Source organism: Aquarana catesbeiana, linkage group LG04 (genome assembly GCF_042186555.1).
Source record: "Aquarana catesbeiana isolate 2022-GZ linkage group LG04, ASM4218655v1, whole genome shotgun sequence".
In the NCBI taxonomy this organism is placed as follows: Eukaryota; Metazoa; Chordata; class Amphibia; order Anura; family Ranidae; genus Aquarana; species Aquarana catesbeiana.
In genome coordinates, this window is record NC_133327.1 from 127,639,874 (window position 1) to 127,661,570 (window position 21,697).

At 43.4% G+C, this 21,697-nt stretch overlaps 1 protein-coding gene across 1 annotated transcript in view; it reads right to left on the reverse strand.

Annotated features, from left to right (window-relative positions):
- The window catches only part of LOC141139454 (serotransferrin-A-like), a 320,870-nt gene that overhangs the window by 225,961 nt on the left and 73,212 nt on the right, over positions 1-21,697 (reverse strand). The window lies entirely within an intron of this gene.

Sequence of the window (21,697 nt, forward strand, 5' to 3'; positions counted from 1 at the left end):
TTGTTGTGTCATTGGTTAGAAAGGGGTGTATTTTGGAGATGTTGCTGAGGTTGAGGTGGCAGGATTTGGACAGTGATTGGATGTGTTGCTTGAAGGAGTGTTCAGAGTCTAGGACTACACCTAGAACCTTAGCATGTGGGGATGGGCTTATAGTTGTGCCATCGATTTTGACAGAGAGATCAGGGGAAGGGGCATAATGGGCAGGAAAAATCATAAGTTTGGTTTTGGATAGATTGAGTTTGAGGAAGTGGTGTGACATCCAGACTGATATATATGTTGTAAATTAGTGATACGTGTGGAGACAGAGGGAGTGAGCTAAGGGATAGAGAAATAGATTTGGGTGTCGTCAGCGTAGAGGTGGTATTGGATGCCATGGGAGGCTATCAGTTGACCCAGGGAGGCGGTGTAGATTGAAAATAGGAAAGGTCCAAGAACAGAACCCTGGGGGACCCCAACAGAGAAAGGAAGAGGAGAGGAGGAAGTAGAGTTGTCAGAAACACTAAAGGTGCGGTTGGATAAGTGTACAGTCACAGAGACCAAAGGCGTGTAGTTTTTTGAGGAGGAAGGGGTGGTCAACCATATCAAAGGCAGCAGAGAGGTCCAGGAGTAGGAGTACAGAATAGTGTCGATTGGTTTTGGCTGTTAGTAGATCGTTTGTTAGTTTTAGGAGAGCAGTTTCTGTGGAGTGTTGAGGACGAAATCCAGACTGAAGGGGATCAAGAAGGTTATTATCAGCGAGGTGGACACTCAGTCGGTTGTAGACCAGACGTTCGAGGAGTTTGGATAAGAAGGGGAGCAAGGAGATGGGGCGTAGGTTGTTAAGATTGGATGGGTCCAGTGAGGGCTTTTTAAGTATGGGTCTGACAAGTGCATGTTTTAGAGAGTTGGGGAAGATGCCAGAGGAGAGGAAGAGATTGAAGATATGGGTTAGAGAGTGTAGCATAGGGCCAGAGGGTGAATGTAGCATTTGTGAGGGAACGGGATCCAGAGGGCAGGTGGTAAGGTGGACATTAGCAAGTAGTTTAGCAACTTTGTCTGTAGTGGTGGGGTTGAAAGAGGGAAGTAATGATTGTGCCTGTGGGCATGAAGTGTAAAGCGTGGAGGGTATCGGAACAGTAGAGATCTCCACGCGAATTGTATCAATCTTCTGTTTGAAGTGATTGGCGATCTCCTGGGCAGTGAGTGAGTTGGCGGGTGGAGGCGGTGGAGGACGAAGTAGAGAGTTGAAGGTGGAGAACAGTTGAGGTGGACGGGTTGATAAGTTGCTAATGAGAGTGGTAAAATAGGTCTGCTTGGCAGAGAGGAGACTGGAATTATATTTTTGGAGGGCAGATTTATCTTGGTTGAAATCTCTCTGAGACTTAGTCTTACGCCACAGGCGCTCAAGAGCACGACTAAGTTTTTTCAGATTTCTAGCAGTGGCGGAATTATAGGGGTCGCAACAGTCGCAAGTGCGACTGGGCCCTGTAGTTCTCCGCCACTTCAGGGGGCCCATCAGCCACCCGCCCGCCGTGTGAGGGGCCGCCCGCCCGCCGTGTGAGGGGCCGCCCACCTGACTGTCCGGAGGTGTGTGTCCATCCATCATGTTTCACTGTGTCGGGAGGGAGGGGGCTTTCGCCTGCACGAGAAGCGCTGAGCTGAGGCCTGAGGGACTGTGTGGGCTCCACCCCTGCCTATCCAGAAAGAGAGACTGGAAAGGAGGCGGGGTGAAAAATGAAGCACACCAATTCACTGAAGGCGGGGGAGGAGCTCTGCCCTCTGCTTCTGCGCAGTGTGCAGTACCTACGGCGGCGTGTGACCTGTCCTGAGGCAAGCAAAGCATCCTGGGCTGGAGGAGGCACGCCGATTGCGAAGGATTGTTTCTGACTTCGTTCTGAGGAGGGGGAATCAATTGATTGATTGGCGGTAAGTCCCCATTTTGCACTCCAATCAATCGATCCCAACCTCCGCTGCATTGGTGACACCGGCTGCATTGGGGACACAGACTGCACTGGGGACACAGGTGGCACTGGTGGACATGGGCAGGCTGCATTGGTGACACTGTCTGCACTGGGGACACTGTCTGCACTGGGGACACTGGCTGCACTGGGGACACTGGGTTCATTGGTGACACCGGCTGCACTGGGGACACTGGCTGCACTGGGGACACCGGCTGCATTGTTGACACCGGCTGCATTGGTGACACCGTCTGCACTGGGGACACTGGCTGCACTGGCGACACTGGCAACACTGGCTGCACTGGGGACACCGGCTGCACTGGGGACACAGGCTGCACTGGGGACACCGGCTGCACTGGGGACACCGGCTGCACTGGGGACACTGGCTGCACTGGGGACACAGGTGGCACTGGTGGACATGGGCAGGCTGCATTGGTGACACTGGCTGCATTGGTGACACCGGCTGCACTGGGGTCACCGGCTGCACTGGGGACACCGGCTGCACTGGGGACACCGGGGACACTGGCTGCACTGGGGACACTGGCTGCACTGGGGACACCGGCTGCACTCATTGGGGACACCGGCTGCATTGGTGACACCAGCTGCACTGGGGACACAGACTGCACTGGGGACAGAGGTGGCACTGGTGGACACGGGCAGGCTGCATTGGTGACAGTGACTGCATTGGTGACACTGTCTGCACTGGGGACACTCTCTGCACTGGGGACACTGTCTGCACTGGGGACACTGTCTGCACTGGGGACACAGGTTGCACTGGGGACACTGGCTGCACTGGGGACACTGACTGCACTGGGGACACTGGCTGCACTGGGGACACTGTCTGCACTGGCTGCACTGGGGAACACTGGCTGCACTGGGGACACTGGCTTCACTGGGGACACAGGTTGCACTGGGGACACCGGCTGCACTGGGGACACAGGTTGCACTGGTGGACACGGGCAGGCTACATTTTTGGGCACGGATAAAGTTGTTGTTAATATTTATTTTCATAACTTAATTCTGCATAAAACATTAAAACATTTAAGTGTAATTTCATGAGATAAATTATGAGGGTGTGTTTGGGAGTGGAATTAGGGGCGGGGCATGGTAGGGGTTGGGTGGGGCAACAGATGGCAAGTAACCCTTGAGGCCTGGCTAGTAGCTCAGGATTAGAAATTTTGAGCCCTGTATATACAAATGTTTTGCTTTTAATTTCCATTTTAAACTGAATGGGTAGTTTTACAAGGTGATCGTTTACATATACTCAAGTAACCAACTGCAAAATTTCTGTCTAGAATTCTTGGAAGGTCAGCTAGAACTTCGCCTTTCTGGTGGTCTTCCAAACAACGTGGGAGGTTAAGGTGGACCCTCACAAGCAGCTTGAAGACTTGCAACGGGCAGCTTTGCAGGTATGATGAGCCAATATCTGTACCAGATTCTTATGTCGATGTCATAGACTCCCATTGATTCCTCCATCAACACACAGTGCTGACAGGGGAATCTGTCCTGCCAAGCAATTGTCTTCTCTCAGCTGGGGGGGGGGGGGACTAGGGGCAGGCAGGCAGGAGAAGACAGTGATTATTGGGCTTAGTGATTAAAGGCTATAGCAGCCGTTAGTGATAATTAGGAGAGAATTCGGCAGGCTGGTTGTACCCAAGTTGATCGATCGATCAACTTGGTACATTCGGACTGCCCATTTGAATCTTGTCTAGTCCCTGCTGAACCGGCCAGGATTTAAACGGTCTATGGCCTGCCTAAGACTAAAGCCCCGTAAACACGATTAGAAAATCGTAAGAAAAAATCCACTTTCCAACTTCTAAATCGGTAGAGTTGTCGTTCAGAAATGCAATACAAATACATTACAATACATGACATCACTTCTGAAGTCTTATTCTGTCAAACGAGAATTTTCGTAACTTTAGTAAACTCTTCATTTTTGATATGAGATTAGCATGCAAAAAAAAAACAGAAGATCATTTGTCCGACAATCTCATCATGTGTACCAGGCATAACTGTGGTTCCTGATATATGCATTAAATATGACGCCATCTCTCAGCTAATAAGAGCCCTTTCACATGAGCGGTCTGATTGGGTCCGCCTGTCGGGTTTTCATTTAGACCCAATTGGACCCTCCATTCTCCTCTATTAAGTTGTGGGTGTAAATGGACTTGGGACCGTTTACAGCCACCTACCTCCAATACGATCCACCAAAAACAAACAGAAGGGGATCCGATCCCCTCTGCTTGGGTGGACTGGATTGGAGGGCAGTTGGATGTAAACAGACAGGTGGTTGTGCTTTTACATGTTTCTATTTCCTCCGCAATGTGCTGCTTTGATGATATATGTACATATATAAATGTATTAAATGACCAATCAATTATTCCAGATCACCATGTGGTGCCAATTTGTGATATATAATTATGTATCCTGGATGTTCATGCTACATGCGCACTTATATGTGTGTGTGTGAATAAAGATGAAATGATATATTTTTTTATGTGCTTTTTATTACTGTTACGCATTTTTACACTCTTCTATGTTCAATAAATATGTACTTCTATTAATTTACCTCCACAATGTCATTAGTCTCATTTAAAGTCCCAACTTTCCTTCTTTATTTACATGTGATCCTGGAAGGAACATTCTCCCTCCTCAATTCCTCAATTTTTTTCCACATTTGTATCAGCATTTGTCCTAGGTTTTTTTTTTTGGGCCTAAATATTAAAAATATATATATATACAGAATATATATTTTTGTTAACTTAAAGCGGAGTTCCACATAAAAATGGAACTTCCGCTTTTCGGAATCCCCCCTCCCTCCGGTGTCACATTTGGCACCTTTCATGGGGGGGAGCAGATACCTGTCTAATACAGGTATTTTGCTCCCACTTCTGGGCATAGATACCCGCGACACCCATGGGTATCTATGTCACCCCCCCCCAGGAGACAGCAGGGACCAGTCGAAACGCGCAGCGCGAGTCACGCATGCGCAGCAGGGAACCAGGAGGTGAATTCACCTCCTGATTCCCATAGCAATGATGGGGGTGGCAGCAGCACCTGAGAGCCGAGGGATAGATCGGCTTCGGGTGCCAGCATCGCGGGCGCCCTAGACAGGTGAGTGTCCTTATTTTAAGTCAGCAGCTGCAGTATTTGTAGCTGCTGACTTAAAAAAACGCTGGAACTCCGCTTTAACTAATGGCTAAACAATGGCAGTTGTGGACTGTCTGTATTCCCCATGATGCTCAGCCAGCCATGCTTTATGGGAAAAAGTAATCCAAAATAGTGACAATGGTTATCTAGCATTGCATTATAGGAAAAACAATGTGTCACTGAATACTGAAGTGCAGCATTATTTTTCTTTGGTGTTTGTGTGTTTTTAATGCTCACAGCTTAGTTCCTTTTATGCAAAGTAAAACCTAACTAGAGAGTTTATTTACTATACTAGTGTATTTCCCTTGGCGGAGACCCGCTCTCCCTCTTTCCACGGGGTCCCGGCTCTTGATTGGATAGATTGAAAGAAGCACAGCAATTGGCTCCCGCTGCTGTCAATCAAATCCAGTGGGCTTCGTGTATATGGACACAAATGCTGGACTCGGGCAAGGTAGCCCCCCTGGGAGAGTGCTTCTCTTAGGGGGTTATCTGATTGCGGGGAGGAGCCACCGGGGGGACCCCAGAAGAGGACGATCAGGGCCACTCTGTGCAAAATGAGCTGCACAGTGGAGGTAAGTATGATATGTTTGTTATTTAAAAAATATAAAAAAAACGAGGGTTTACAACCCCTTTAACTTGGGCTTAGGACTGAATATGCCCCACCTACACTTCTTATCCTTCTAATCCTTCACTTTGGGTCACCTTAGCCAGGTGGTCCCCAGCAGTCAATTACTAGGCCGCACCATGCTGAGAGTCCATTTACTATAAAGCTTCATCTAAATCGGCTAGTTTTTATTTAGAATGACCCTGGCTAATCCTGGGTCACTTCTATGAAAGTGTGGTTTAATGGATCAATACATTGAATTTTTCAAAATGTGTGTGCTGCCCCCGAAATATAGCTGCACTGGGGCTGAACTATGACGATATACAAAAGTTAATAATAGTTTAAAATATTTTACAGCATTTTGGTTAATAATACCCTAGTTGCCCTGTTCATTGTTACATAGTTACATAGTTACATAGTAGGTGAGGTTGAAAAAAGACACAAGTCCATCAAGTCCAACCTATGTGTGTGATTTATATGATTGTGAATATTGAACAATGCTAGACTGTAAAATGTGTATCTGTTCATCTCACATGTAATCCTAGGTATTATATATGGAGTGCCTTTCCTGAAGAGCTTGCATACTATGACTCTAATATACTTTTATTTACAGAAAATAAAAAATAAACACTTTTCCATCATAATGTCATCCACGCAGTCCAGGAGTGGTGCTCAGAAACGTAAAAAGGCTAAGGAAGAGCAGATAAAAATTCAAAAACTGCCTAAAATAAGTCACTTCTTTTCCACCCCTAAAACTGTGGCTGAAAGTTCTAGAGATAGCAGTGAGGAAACTGAAAAAAGTATTCAGGAAAGTGTAAATATCTCACGGATCAGTCAGGCGACAGTCAGTGAAGAAACTTGCTCTATTGAATTTTCACTAGAAGATGACAGCAGTAATCCACTTGAAGGCTGTAGCACAATACAAGACCAACCTCTTGGCACCACCCCAAATACTGATGAAGATGAAGATTTAGATCTTGTGAGTAGTAGAGCATCTTCAGGTGGTGCTATTGAAACTAGTATTGTTGGTGAGCAATATGTGACTGATAGGGGACATTACCCAGTGACAATAACAAATCCAAACGTTAAAAGGTTTATATTAGCTCATGGCCCAGGCAGACCTCCAGGACCTTTCCCCTGAGATAAGGATACTAAGAAAAGATGCTTTTCTGAAAGTTATTATGAGCGAGTCACCAAGACAGGGCTTAAACTACCTTTAATGTGGCTTTGTTACTCTCCAAAGCTCAATGCAGCGTACTGTGAACCATGCTGGTTGTTTGCAGACCGTAAAAAAGTAGGATTTGAACCTGCATGGGCAAAAGGGATCCAGAAGTGGCAGAGGCTGTCTGCTAAAATTCAGATCCATGAGTCTTCGCAAACTCACATGGAAGCATGTGTAGTTTATGATCAGTGGAGGCGTAATAAAACAATTGATGAGGAAAATGAAAAACAAATTCGACGAGAAAAAAACTTTTGGAGGCAGGTCCTACAAAGAATTGTTAATGTAACATTAACAATGGCAATGGCTAATCTAGCCTTTCGTGGTCACAGGGAGCGCCTGGGAGAGATTAACAATGGAAACTTTCTCTCCATCATAGAGCTACTTGCAGAATATGACCCAATTTTAAAGGAACTTCTCCAGTTACCCCAAGGCACATTTAAATATTTGAGCCACAAAATACAAAATGAGTTAATAGAAATTCTGTCCAAAAAAGTGCAAAGTGAAATTGTTTCTGAAATAAAAAAAACACAATTTTATTCTATAATAATGAACACAACCCAGGACATATCCAAAGTAGATCAGATGAGTCAGATATTTCGATATGTTTCTGTGGAAAGAGATACGAATCAACGAGCCTGCAGTATAACAATAAATGAGGCTTTCTTAGGGTTCCATGCCATTGAAGATCAGAGTGCAACACAGATTACTTGCAATATTGTTGCCTGCATAGAGAGCAAGGGCCTTGAAATATCAAAGTGTCGTGGTCAGGGTTATGATGGTGCAGCAACAATGAGTGGTGTCTATTCTGGTGTGCAGGCTTGGATAGCAAAGATGGAAAAGAATGCCCTCTATGTTCATTGTGCTGCACACAATCTAAATCTTGTCATTCAGGATGCTGTTTCTGACATACTGGAAGTTTCTAGATTTTTTGATGTGGTGCATAATTTATACACCTTCTTTGGGGAAAGCATACGCAGATGGGCTTTTCTCTCATTATTCACATCTGAATCCTCTGTCACACTGAAACGGCTTTGCCCTACACTGTGGTCTTCTAGACATGATTCCCTGCTTGCACTTTGTTTCCGTTTTCCAGACATCATGCAAGCTTTGTCAAAAATAATCCTTATTTCATCAAAACCAATAGAAAGAGATGACGCTGCAAATCTAAAAAAGAAAATAGAATCTTTTGAGTTTGTGCTTCTTGTCGCCCTGCAAACTAAAATCTTGAACCATGTGAATGCAATTTCAAAAGCCTTGCAATCAAAAGACATGGAACTGTCTGGAGCAGTGCAGCTCATTCAGAATGCTGTTACAGCCCTTTCCAGCTACAGGGATCATTTTGAGGAAGCCAAAGAAACTGCAGTGACACTTGCAGAAAAGTGGGGAATTGAAGCAAAGTGTTCAAATAAAAGATTTAAAAAAGTAAAGCGCCACTTTGATGAGCTGTGTATGGATGAAAGATTATCTGATCCAAAGGAACGCTTTAAAACAACTGTATTTTATAGATGTTTGGATATTATTATAAACCAGCTGTCAGACCGATTTACAGGAATGAATGCAGTCCTTCATAGATTTGAGATAGTTCAGCCTGCCATTCTTGCTTCTCAATCTGATAATAATCTGATTGCAGCAGCATCAAAACTGCATGAATTTTACAAAGAGGATCTATCACCAGATTTTCCTGGGCAGCTTCTTTCATTCCCTTTAGCACGTCAAGAAGAGGTTCGCAGTTGCTCCACTGTAAAGGATCTTGCTCACCTACTACTTGTTGAAAATAGTGCACTGTCTTCTACTGTCCCAGATGTCTGCATAGCATTACTTTTGTTCCTCACACTTCCAGTAACTGTAGCAACTGCAGAAAGGTCTTTTTCAAAATTAAAACTAATTAAAAGTTATTTGAGAAACACCATGTCTCAGCAAAGACTCACTGGACTTGCTTTGTTAAGCACAGAAAATGAGAGAGCTAGAAGACTCAACATTGAAAGCATTATAGATGACTTTGCTGAAGCAAAAGCAAGGCGTCGTCATTTTTAATGACCGTAGTAAGTTTGTAGTTATATCTGTTCTGTTACAAGTTACACTAAACCAGCCTTTCTCAACCTTTTTACCCCAGAGGAATCCTTTAATACATTTTCAGGTCTTGGGGAACTTTTACTAAAACCTATCCATTAGGGGTCAATGGGAAGAATTAAGCCTACATTGGTGGTCAGTGGGAAGAATGTCTGTCTTTCTTACAGTGGTGGTCAGAATGCCACCTTTCAGACGGCTAAATAGATCAAATTGCCCTGGATCAAAGCAGATGCCATCAGATAGGAGGTCAATCAGCTGCAGCTCATGGAACCCCTAACAACCTCTGTAAGAACTCTAGGATTCCTCTGAACCTTTGTTGAGAATGGCTTTTTCAGTTTTGTTACCAGTTACACTAACCTATTTTTATGGTTGAACCTTGCATGCTTGGTTCCAAGTTACACTAACAGTTGAGTTGAATGCATGCTAGTTTCAATAAACCATGCTGATAATATATATATATATATATATATATATATATATATATATACATTTCTATTTTACAGGTCTTTCTTCCCAGAAGCAAAGTTAAATGTTATAGTTTTAAATTCTAAAAAAGGTTGAAGTTATTGTTGGCCCTGTTGTGTACCCTTTTTTGAAGAAGTTATTGTTGACCCTGTTTTGGACCCTTTTTTGAAGATTTTCTTCTACCTTTGTGAACATTTTTAGTAAGTTTGTGTGTCTATACATGTACAGTGTTTTTATATTTTCCAAATTAATCTCATTCAAAATGTTATATTTTATGTATTTAAATATATAATTTAAATGTGGATCTTTGACTATAACTTTGTCTAATGGATGTATATATCGCCTTGATTTATGGTTGTTCTTCATGATATTTTGCAGGTACATTCTCATCATTCTGACCTGTTATGTGACCATGTCCTATCCTGAAGCTTCCTCTTGACAGTTACGGTAAGTTGAAATCAGAAACAGAAATGTTTTACTTTGTTGTACAGTGGAAAAAATATAGTATCAAAATCATACTTTTCGGGGGGGCCCTTCATGATTTCTTGCACCGGGGCCCTGAGGTTTCTAGTTACGCCTCTGACTTCTAGTATCATTTGTTTGCCAAGGTTGAAGGGGTCGGGGTTTGATTCTGTGTGTAGTGAGGGGGGCCAGTGAGTCCAGTGAGGCTAGAAGTGAAGCGTTGTATTTATTTTATAATATCATTCTACCTTACCAGTTCTATTCTTTTTGAGAACTGATGGGCAAAAAAAATAAAGCTGCAGAAAATGAAAAAAGAGCCCTAACATACGAGACTCAGGACTCAGTTGTGTAATTGTCTCCCTTTTGTCCTTTTTCCTCAATCCACGTATTGCAATGTCCTCAGTGAATGGTTTATGCTGACACTAAAGGGAGTCTTCAGGCCATGAAACCATAGCTCTCTGCTACAGAATATTAGTCCTTGGTATAATAGATAGAGGACAGTATCCCAGTCCAGTATCGCTGTTCACTGGCAGTACAATTTGTACCCCTAGGAAGACATATGTAGTCTTGTTGATTATTGCAGCCTACTAGTATTGATATAGTAAAGGGGAAGTGAACAGCAGTGGGCAGTTATAATTCCCTTTTAAGCGACTAGGAGTCAATAGGTTAAAGCGGAATTAAACGCCACCATTATTTTTTAAATGGACCCTCAGGAGCTTTTAGCCATGATGTGCTACCACATGCACTGCATATTAGCACATTATGGCAGGCTGCCCTGTCCAGCACCACACTGTCAGCACTCCCACTGGTCATGGGCATTTCCATCTTCTCCCCATCTTCTTTCTGAGTTTGGAATGTTGGTGGTGCCGTAAATGTATGCTGAACTGCACATGTGCGACTCAGTGTGCATTAATGCTGACAGGCAGGGAAAAGCATTTATCACAGAAGAGACCAACAGAGTTTCTTCTGTCAAAACAATCCTATCTGTCAGCATTTTTTTTTCAGATTAAATTCCACTTTAAATGCCAGTCCTGCCTCTTCTAGGTGAGGGGTACTGTGGTTAAGAACTAGAATTTCTTGAGTTAGTTTCCATGAGAAGAGCAATTATTAGTTTTTCCTGTGGGTGCAACAGCACAGAGCAGCATGTAGGTAGGGAGCCTATATTATGTAGCTTTCCCTCACAGGAGAAATAGCGGGAAGCCTGTAGTGGTGGAAGGACTGTATTCATTTCATGGGATTACTCAGATCCCCCTGTCTTTTGCTCTTGTCTTGAGATGCTTGACTCTATGACACCCCTCCTGTGACTAATGGACCTATTGTCTTTTCACTTTGCCACATCATCTCTCTCCCTATCCTGGACAGTTTCAAACTTAAAAGGCATGGCCTTCAAGGGATGGCTAAGGTATCTTTGCTCCTATTAATTGACTGCTCCTACTATAGAGACATTCCTGACATAGACTCCTCTTTCTCCTAAATTATTTGAGATTGATTTACCAGGCAAATAGTTTGTTCACTTTGCAAGGGAAGTTGCAATTTGAATGAGAATTTGCCCCAGAGCATAGTGAAGTTTCACTTTACAAAGAATACCCACTTATGAGCAAGGAAAATACAAAAGAAAACAGCAGTTTTGCTTGCATAAAATTTGGATGATAAAAGTCAGCAGAGACTCACCTCATTCACCAAGCTTTGAGGCATATTCACTTCCAAGGTACTTTTTCCCCATGCAAAGTGAACAGCCTATTTGCCTTTAGTAAATCAACCTCTTTATGGGGATGTCTGCTGCAAATTAAACTTACCGTAATTCCACGGGGCAAAACGAGATCTGTAGGTGTAAGACCAATGTGCAGAGGATACTTAACAGGAACTGGTTAAACCAAGATGGGTTGGGTTACCCCATAGGCATCCCCACATACATAGGGGAGGCCGTGTCTATGGTATGCTGTTAAAACAAGGTTTCTACCCCTGGTTCTGGACAGAAATGGGTTAAAGAGCGCTTGCACTTCCCCGCTACACAACAATGCTAAGGCATCGGAGGGGGGGGGGGGTCTCTCAGCATATGTACATGGTCACCCCCTGTTGCCTCTTCTCCCTTACTGAAATATTTTCTATTAGTAATTGATGTAGTCACGAGCAACAGGTGGCAGTCAATGGCTCATTCTCTGGCTGGAGTGCATTCCCTATTGCTATGAAACTTCCAATTGGAGAAGTCCAACTTGCTGCCCTTCCAATGCAGTCTGACAAAACCTCCTTCTGTGAGGGTCCCCAAATATGAACAGTACTTGACTCTTTCACTAGAGTCACTAAATAGTAACATAAATCTGGATCTGAAATGAAAAGTAATTTGCAAAGTTTATGTACTGTATAATTACCTATGAATTGTTTTTCTTTCTTTGCATATACAGTATATAGTGTAGATGATTCATAGTCATTGATGAAAATATAGGGGGAGATTTACTAAAACTGGTGCACACAGAATCTGGTGCAGCTGTGCATACTAACCAATCAGCTTCAAACTTCAGCTTCTTCAGTTAAGCTTTGACAATAAAATCTAGAAGCTGATTGGTTCCTATGCGCAGTTGCAAGAGATTCTGTGTACACCAGTTTTAGGAATCTCCCCAGGAGATTTACTAAAGCTGGCGCAAACAGAATCTGGTGCAGCAGTGCATAGGGACCAATAAGCTTCTAACTTCAGCTTGTTCAATTAAAACAATATTAAAGTCTTGTTTTTTTTTTTTTTTTTTTTTTAAATAACAAACATGTCATACTTACCTGCTCTGTGCAATGGTTTTGCACAGAGCAGCCTGGATCCTCCTCTTCTCGGGTCCCACACTGGCGCTCCTGGCCCCTCCCTCCTGCTGAGTGCTCCCACAGCAAGCAGCTTGCTGTGGGGGCACAGAAGCAAGCGTGCTCCTTACCTGCCGCTCTGTGTGTCTATTCACATGCAGGGCTGTGGCTTTGTCCAGCCCCCTCCGTCTCCATATAATGCATGAAAGTAAAAAACCTTGTGCCTTTACAACCACTTTAAGTTTTGACAAAAAATCCTAGAAGCTAATTGGTTACTGTGTACAGTTGCACCCGATTCTGTGTGCACCAGTTTTAGTTAATTTCCCCTGATCTAATTTAACTGGTTCCCGACCGACTCACACATATATACTGCAGCAGAATGGCTCCCCTGGGCGATATCCAGTATGGGTATGTTAACTCCTTTAGCGGCCACCAGAGGGCACATCCGCTGCACAGTGGGGGACCCGATGTGCACGGCCGGCGGGCACGATCGGCACCGGCCATGCGAGATTGCGTGCTCGAGCACCAGCACAGGGATTTGTGTGTGTAAACACACAAATCCCTGTGTTGTCAGGAAATAGGAGCCATATCGTTTGTTCCTACTAAGTAAGAAAAATTATATGTCTCCTCTCCTAGTCAATCCTACCCCCCACAGTTAGAACACACTGAGTGAACACACAATTAACCCCTTGATCGCCCCCTAGTGTTAACCCCTTCCCTGCCAGTGACATTTACACAGTAATCAATGCATTTTTATAGCACTGATCGCTGTATAAATGCCAATGGTCTCAAAGGCGATAACCAGTGATGAATGCGAGTCACTATGTAATAAAATGAGTTAAAATGGGATTGATGGCCAAAAACATGAACACAGTCCACCCTTAAAGCAGAAAGAGTATTCAAAAGTGGGATTAAACGGCCATAACCACACACACAGAACACCAGGGTGGTGCATCCTCCACGCAGGATGAAGGGTAAAAACTCTTACTGGATGTAGTGGCCTTACATGCCAGCAGCAGTGGGTCGATCACGCTAAGAACACGGAACTCCGGTAGTGGCCCTGGAACTTCCATGGAAGAGGATGAGACTGGAATTCTGATGAAGATCAATCGGGGTGCAGGCAGTGAGTGCAGAACACTCTCATCCAGAGGATTATAGAAAGAAAAATGCCTCCATATGGTGTAGATCAAAACAGATGGGTTTATTTAAAAGTACAAACATAATTTCATAGATGTGTATGAACATTGTGATCACAGTTTAAAAAGGATAAAATCAATGTGGAAAGCTGAAAGACAAGTCTGACACATTCCGTCCCAATAGACTTCCACTGGGGCGTAGTTGAAGTCCATTGGCATGAAACGCGTCGGTATTACCTTTCAGCTTCCCACATTGCTTTATCCGTTTATCTTGTGATCACATTTTTTGTACACATCTATGAATTGATGTTTGTACTTTTAAATAAACCTATCCGTTGTGATCTACACCATATGGAGGCATTTTTCTTTCTATAATCCACCACTAGGGATGAGCTTCGTGCTCGTGTCGAACCCATGTTCGACTCGAACATCGTGTGTTCGGTCGTTCGCCGAATTACAAACAATATGGGCTGTTCGAGCCAAATTCGAGTGGCGCGTCATGGCCCATAATTCACTGCAGCATCGCAGTGCATTGCTGACTGATGATTGGCCAAGCATGCTCTATGACCCGCATGCTTGGCCAATCACAGCGCCGTCTATACAGAGAGCCGTCATTGGCCAAAGCCAGGGTGGCTTTGGCCAATTATGGCTCAGGGGGTTTAGTACACGCCCCACACTATATAAGGCCGCCTGCACGGCGGCCCTGTGTAGTGTGTTCCGGCGTTGAGAGAGAGATAGATAGACAGAGAGAAAGTGTCATTTGATTTAAGTTAGATAGAGTAGGCAGGCGAGTCAGTTAGCTGCACTTACAGTGTATTGTGTATATATATATATACATCATAGGTGTTGTATATATATATATATATATATATATATATATATATATATATATATATACACTGTATTCAGTTTAGCTAGATCCGTTCCTGTTATTCTCTTCCTACTACTGACAGGCAGGCAGTTGTTTTTACAGTATTTGCAGCTACCTGAAGAAATTGCTGGTGTTCTTCTGATCCTATTAGTCCTATTAGCTACAGTTAGTGTAGTGTGTCCTCTGCACAGTGTGCACCTAAAGCTACCTGAAGAAAATTAGTGGTGTTCTTCTGATCCTATTAGTACAGTACCGCAGGCAGCTGCAGTATTTACAAGTTAGTGTAGTGTGTCCTCTGCACAGTGTGCACCTAAAGCTACCTGAAGAAAATTAGTGGTGTTCTTCTGATCCAATTAGTACAGTACCACAGGCAGCTGTAGTATTTACAAGTTAGTGTAGTGCGTCCTCTGCACAGTGTGTACCTAAAGCTACCTGAAGAAAATTAGTGGTGTTCTTCTGATCCTATTAGTACAGTACGCAGGCAGCTGTAGTATTTACAAGTTAGTGTAGTGTGTCCTCTGCACAGTGTGCACCTAAAGCTACCTGAAGAAAATTAGATGTGTTCTTCTGATCCTATTAGTACAGTACCGCAGGCAGCTGTAGTATTTACAAGTTAGTGTAGTGCGTCCTCTGCACAGTGTGCACCTAAAGCTACCTGAAGAAAATTAGTGGTGTTCTTCTGATCCTATTAGTACAGTACTGCAGGCAGCTGTAGTATTTACAAGTTAGTGTAGTGCATCCTGTGCACAGTTTGCACCTAAAGCTACCTGAAGAAAATGAGTGGTGTTCTTCTGATCCTATTAGTACAGTACCGCAGACAGCTGTATTATTTACAAGTTACTGTAGTGCGTCCTCTGCACAGTGTGCACCTAAAGCTACCTGAAGAAAATTAGTGGTGTTCTTCTGATCCTATTAGTACAGTACCGCAGGCAACTGCAGTATTTACAAGTTAGTGTAGTGCATCCTCTGCATAGTGTGCACCTAAAGCTACCTGAAGAAAATGAATGGTGTTCTTCTGATCCTATTAGTACAGTAGCGCAGGCAGCTGCAGTATTTACAAGTTAGTGTAGGGCATCCTCTGCACAGTGTGCACCTAAAGCTACCTGAAGAAAATTAGTGGTGTTCTTCTGATCCTATTAGTACAGTACGCAGGCAGCTGTAGTATTTACAAGTTAGTGTAGTGTGTCCTCTGCACAGTGTGCACCTAAAGCTACCTGAAGAAAATTAGATGTGTTCTTCTGATCCTATTAGTACAGTACTGCAGGCAGCTGTAGTATTTACAAGTTAGTGTAGTGCGTCCTCTGCACAGTGTGCACCTAAAGCTACCTGAAGAAAATTAGTGGTGTTCTTCTGATCCTATTAGTACAGTACTGCAGGCAGCTGTAGTATTTACAAGTTAGTGTAGTGCATCCTCTGCACAGTTTGCACCTAAAGCTACCTGAAGAAAATGAGTGGTGTTCTTCTGATCCTATTAGTACAGTACCGCAGACAGCTGTATTATTTACAAGTTACTGTAGTGCGTCCTCTGCACAGTGTGCACCTAAAGCTACCTGAAGAAAATTAGTGGTGTTCTTCTGATCCTATTAGTACAGTACCGCAGGCAGCTGTAGTAGTTACAAGTTAGTGTAGTGTGTCCTCTGCACAGTGTGCACCTAAAGCTACCTGAAGAAAATTAGATGTGTTCTTCTGATCCTATTAGTACAGTACCGCAGGCAGCTGTAGTATTTACAAGTTAGTGTAGTGCGTCCTCTGCACAGTGTGCACCTAAAGCTACCTGAAGAAAATTAGTGGTGTTCTTCTGATCCTATTAGTACAGTACTGCAGGCAGCTGTAGTATTTACAAGTTAGTGTAGTGCATCCTCTGCACAGTTTGCACCTAAAGCTACCTGAAGAAAATGAGTGGTGTTCTTCTGATCCTATTAGTACAGTACCGCAGACAGCTGTATTATTTACAAGTTACTGTAGTGCGTCCTCTGCACAGTGTGCACCTAAAGCTACCTGAAGAAAATTAGTGGTGTTCTTCTGATCCTATTAGTACAGTACCGCAGGCAGCTGCAGTATTTACAAGTTAGTGTAGTGCATCCTCTGCATAGTGTGCACCTAAAGCTACCTGAAGAAAATGAATGGTGTTCTTCTGATCCTATTAGTACAGTAGCGCAGGCAGCTGCAGTATTTACAAGTTAGTGTAGGGCATCCTCTGCACAGTGTGCACCTAAAGCTACCTGAAGAAAATTAGTGGTGTTCTTCTGATCCTATTAGTACAGTACGCAGGCAGCTGTAGTATTTACAAGTTAGTGTAGTGTGTCCTCTGCACAGTGTGCACCTAAAGCTACCTGAAGAAAATTAGATGTGTTCTTCTGATCCTATTAGTACAGTACTGCAGGCAGCTGTAGTATTTACAAGTTAGTGTAGTGCGTCCTCTGCACAGTGTGCACCTAAAGCTACCTGAAGAAAATTAGTGGTGTTCTTCTGATCCTATTAGTACAGTACTGCAGGCAGCTGTAGTATTTACAAGTTAGTGTAGTGCATCCTCTGCACAGTTTGCACCGAAAGCTACCTGAAGAAAATGAGTGGTGTTCTTCTGATCCTATTAGTACAGTACCGCAGACAGCTGTATTATTTACAAGTTACTGTAGTGCGTCCTCTGCACAGTGTGCACCTAAAGCTACCTGAAGAAAATTAGTAGTGTTCTTCTGATCCTATTTGTACAGTACCGCAGGCAGCTGCAGTATTTACAAGTTAGTGTAGTGCATCCTCTGCACAGTGTGCACCTAAAGCTACCTGAAGAAAATGAATGGTGTTCTTCTGATCCTATTAGTACAGTAGCGCAGGCAGCTGCAGTATTTACAAGTTAGTGTAGGGCATCCTCTGCACAGTGTGCACCTAAAGCTACCTGAAGAAAATTAGTGGTGTTCTTCTGATCCTATTAGTACAGTACCGCAGGCAGCTGCAGTATTTACAAGTTAGTGTAGTGCGTCCTCTGCACAGTGTGCCCCTAAAGCTACCTGAAGAAAATTAGTGGTGTTTTTCTGATCCTATTAATACCACAGGCAGGCAGCTACAGTATTTACAAGTTAGTGTAGTGCATCCTCTGCACAGTGTGCACCTAAAGCTACCTGAATAAAATTGGTGGTGTTCTTCTGATCCTATTAATACCACAGGCAGGCAGCTACAGTATTTACAGTTAGTGTAGTGCGTCCTCTGCACAGTGTGCACCTAAAGCTACCTGGAGACAATTGCTGTTGTTCTGCTCCTATTAATACCACAGGCAGGCAGCTACAGTATTTACAGTTAGTGTACTGTGTCCTCTGCACAGTGTGCACCAAAAGCTACCTGAAGAAAATTAGTGGTGTTCTTCTGATCCTATTAATACCACAGGCAGGCAGCTACAGTATTTACAGTTAGTGTAGTGCGTCCTCTGCACAGTGTGCACCTAAAGCTACCTGAAGAAAATTAGTGGTGTTCTTCTGATCCTATTAATACAACAGGCCGGCAGCTACAGTATTTACAGTTAGTGTAGTGCGTCCTCTGCACAGTTTGCACCTAAAGCTACCTGGAGACAATTGCTGTTGTTCTGATCCTATTAATACCACAGGCAGGCAGCTACAGTATTTACAGTTAGTGTACTGTGTCCTCTGCACAGTGTGCACCTAAAGCTACCTGAAGAAAATTTGTGGTGTTCTTCTGATCCTATTAATATCACAGGCAGGCAGCTACAGTATTTACAGTTAGTGTAGTGCGTCCTCTGCACAGTGTGCACCTAAAGCTACCTGAAGAAAATTAGTGGTGTTCTTCTGATCCAATTAATACCACAGGCAGGCAGCTACAGTATTTACAGTTAGTGTAGTGCGTCCTCTGCACAGTGTGCACCTAAAGCTACCTGGAGACAATTGCTGTTGTTCTGCTCCTATTAATGCCACAGGCAGACAGCTACAGTATTTACAATTGTGTACTGTGTCTTCTGCACAGTGTGCACCTAAAGCTACCTGAATTAAATTGGTGGTGTTCTTCTGATACTATATTAATACCACAGGCAGGCAGCTACAGTATTTACAGTTAGTGTGCTGCATCCTCTGCACAGTGTGCACCTAAAGCTACCTGAAGAAAATTGCTGTTGTTCTGCTCCTATTAATACCACAGGCAGGCAGCTACAGTATTTACAGTTAGTATACTGTGTCCTCTGCACAGTGTGCACCTAAGGCTACCTGAAGACAATTGCTGTTGTTCTGCTCCTATTAATACCACAGGCAGGCAGCTACTGTATTTACAGTTATTGTACTGTGTCCTCTGCACAGTGTGCACCTAAAGCTACCTGAAGACAATTGCTGTTGTTCTGCTCCTATTAATACCACAGGTAGGGATGAGCTTCGTGTTCGAGTCGAACCCATGTTCGACTCAAACATCGGCTGTTCGATCGTTCGCCGAATTGCGCCAAATTCGTGTGGCGTGTCACGGCTCATAATTCACTGCGGCATTGCAGTGCATTGCTGACTGATGATTGGGCAAGCATGCACTATGACCCCCATGCTTGGCCAATCACAGCACCATCGGTAGAGAGAGCTGTAATTGGCCAAAGCCAGGGTGGCTTTGGCAAATTATGGCTCAGGGGTTTAGAACACACCCCACACTATATAAGGCCGTCTGCACGGCGGCCCTGTGTAGTGTGTTCCGGTGTGCTGAGAGATAGAGAGAGAGACAGTCAGACTTGTCTTGTTACAGTATTTACAGCTACCTGAAGAAAATTGCTGGTGTTCTTTTGAAGATGAAGATATACTTTATTGTCATTGTATACATACAACAAAATTTTTTCAGGTACTCTTTACAGCAGCAATAAAACATTTTTGATCCTATTAGTACCACAGTCAGGCAGCTAGCCTATTTACAGTCAGTGTAGTGCGTCCTCCTCACAGTGTTCAGCTAAAGCTACAAGTTAGTGTAGTGCGTCCTGCTTACAGTGTTCAGCTAAAACTACAAGTTAATGTAGTGAGACCTCTGCACAGTGTTCAGCTAAAGCTACAAGTTAGTGTAGTGCGTCCTCCTCACAGTGTTCAGCTAAAACTACAAGTTAGTGTAGTGAGACCTCTGCACAGTGTTCAGCTAAAGCTACAAGTTAGTGTAGTGCGTCCTGCTCACAGTGTTCAGCTAAAGTTACAAGTTAGTGTAGTGCGTCCTGCTCACAGTGTTCAGCTAAAACTACAAGTTAGTGTAGTGAGACCTCTGCACAGTGTTCAGCTAAAGCTACAAGTTAGTGTAGTGCGTCCTGCTCACAGTGTTCAGCTAAAACTACAAGTTAGTGTAGTGAGACCTCTGCACAGTGTTCAGCTAAAGCTACAAGTTAGTGTAGTGCATCCTGCTCACAGTGATCAGCTAAAACTACAAGTTAGTTTAGTGAGAGCTCTGCACAGTGTTCAGCTAAAGCTACAAGTTAGTGTAGTGCGTCCTGCTCACAGTGTTCACCTAAAACTACAAGTTAGTGTAGTGAGACCTCTGCACAGTGTTCAGCTAAAGCTACAAGTTAGTGTAGTGCGTCCTCCTCACAGTGTTCAGCTAAAACTACAACTTAGTGTAGTGCGTCCTGCTCACAGTGTTCAGCTAAAACTACAAGTTAGTGTAGTGAGACCTCTGCACAGTGTTCAGCTAAAGCTACAAGTTAGTGTAGTGCGTCCTGCTCACAGTGTTCAGCTAAAGCTACAAGTTAGTGTAGTGCGTCCTGCTCACAGTGTTCAGCTAAAACTACAAGTTAGTGTAGTGAGACCTCTGCACAGTGTTCAGCTAAAGCTACAAGTTAGTGTAGTGCGTCCTGCTCACAGTGTTCAGCTAAAACTACAAGTTAGTGTAGTGAGACCTCTGCACAGTGTTCAGCTAAAGCTACAAGTTAGTGTAGTGCATCCTGCTCACAGTGTTCAGCTAAAACTACAAGTTAGTTTAGTGAGAGCTCGGCACAGTGTTCAGCTAAAGCTACAAGTTAGTGTAGTGTGTCCTGCTCACAGTGTTCACCTAAAACTACAAGTTAGTGTAGTGAGACCTCTGCACAGTGTTCAGCTAAAGCTACAAGTTAGTGTAGTGCGTCCTCCTCACAGTGTTCAGCTAAAACTACAAGTTAGTGTAGTGGGTCCTGCTCACAGTGTTCAGCTAAAACTACAAGTTAGTGTAGTGAGACCTCTGCACAGTGTTCAGCTAAAGCTACAAGTTAGTGTAGTGCGTCCTGCTCACAGTGTTCAGCTAAAACTACAAGTTAGTGTAGCGAGACCTCTGCACACTGTTCAGCTAAAGCTACAAGTTAGTGTAGTGCGTCCTCCTCACAGTGTTCAGCTAAAACTACAAGTTAGTGTAGCGAGACCTCTGCACAGTGTTCAGCTAAAGCTACAAGTTAGTGTAGTGCGTCCTGCTCACAGTGTTCAGCTAAAACTACAAGTTAGAGTAGTGGTGTTGTAGAATCTCATATTAGCCAATGTATTTCATATTATTCATATTATTCATATTATTCATATTATTATTATTATTATTATTATATAGTAGTGGTTTTATCAATATTATTATTCAATAAGTAAAGCAACAATTATTAATTTTGAATAATGTATACTGCGTTTTCCATAGATTTAGAAAGTCTTCATTTTAAATGCTGAACTTTGGATGACCTCTCTGCTTCTTTCTTATACTTTTATAGTTTACTGGGTGAAAGTTCATTAGAATAGATTCAAGTAATATAGAATTGTCTCAGACAGATAAGAAAACAGGTGGTTAAAATAATTAGGTGGAATACAGGAAAGTTATGTACAGAACATTAATTAAGTTTGACAGGGTCAAACAAAGGTCTGCTTGTGCCCTCATTAAAACTGTTAAAATACATGCATATAGTGAAACATATAAAACATCTGGTGAGGTTATTGAAAGTTAATTGTCTCAAAGTCGTAAATCAGCAAATCCTTGAAGCTAGTTAAATCTTATCAAGATAAGGAGAGTTTGATAACACAGCTGGGTGCCAGACTGTCTCTA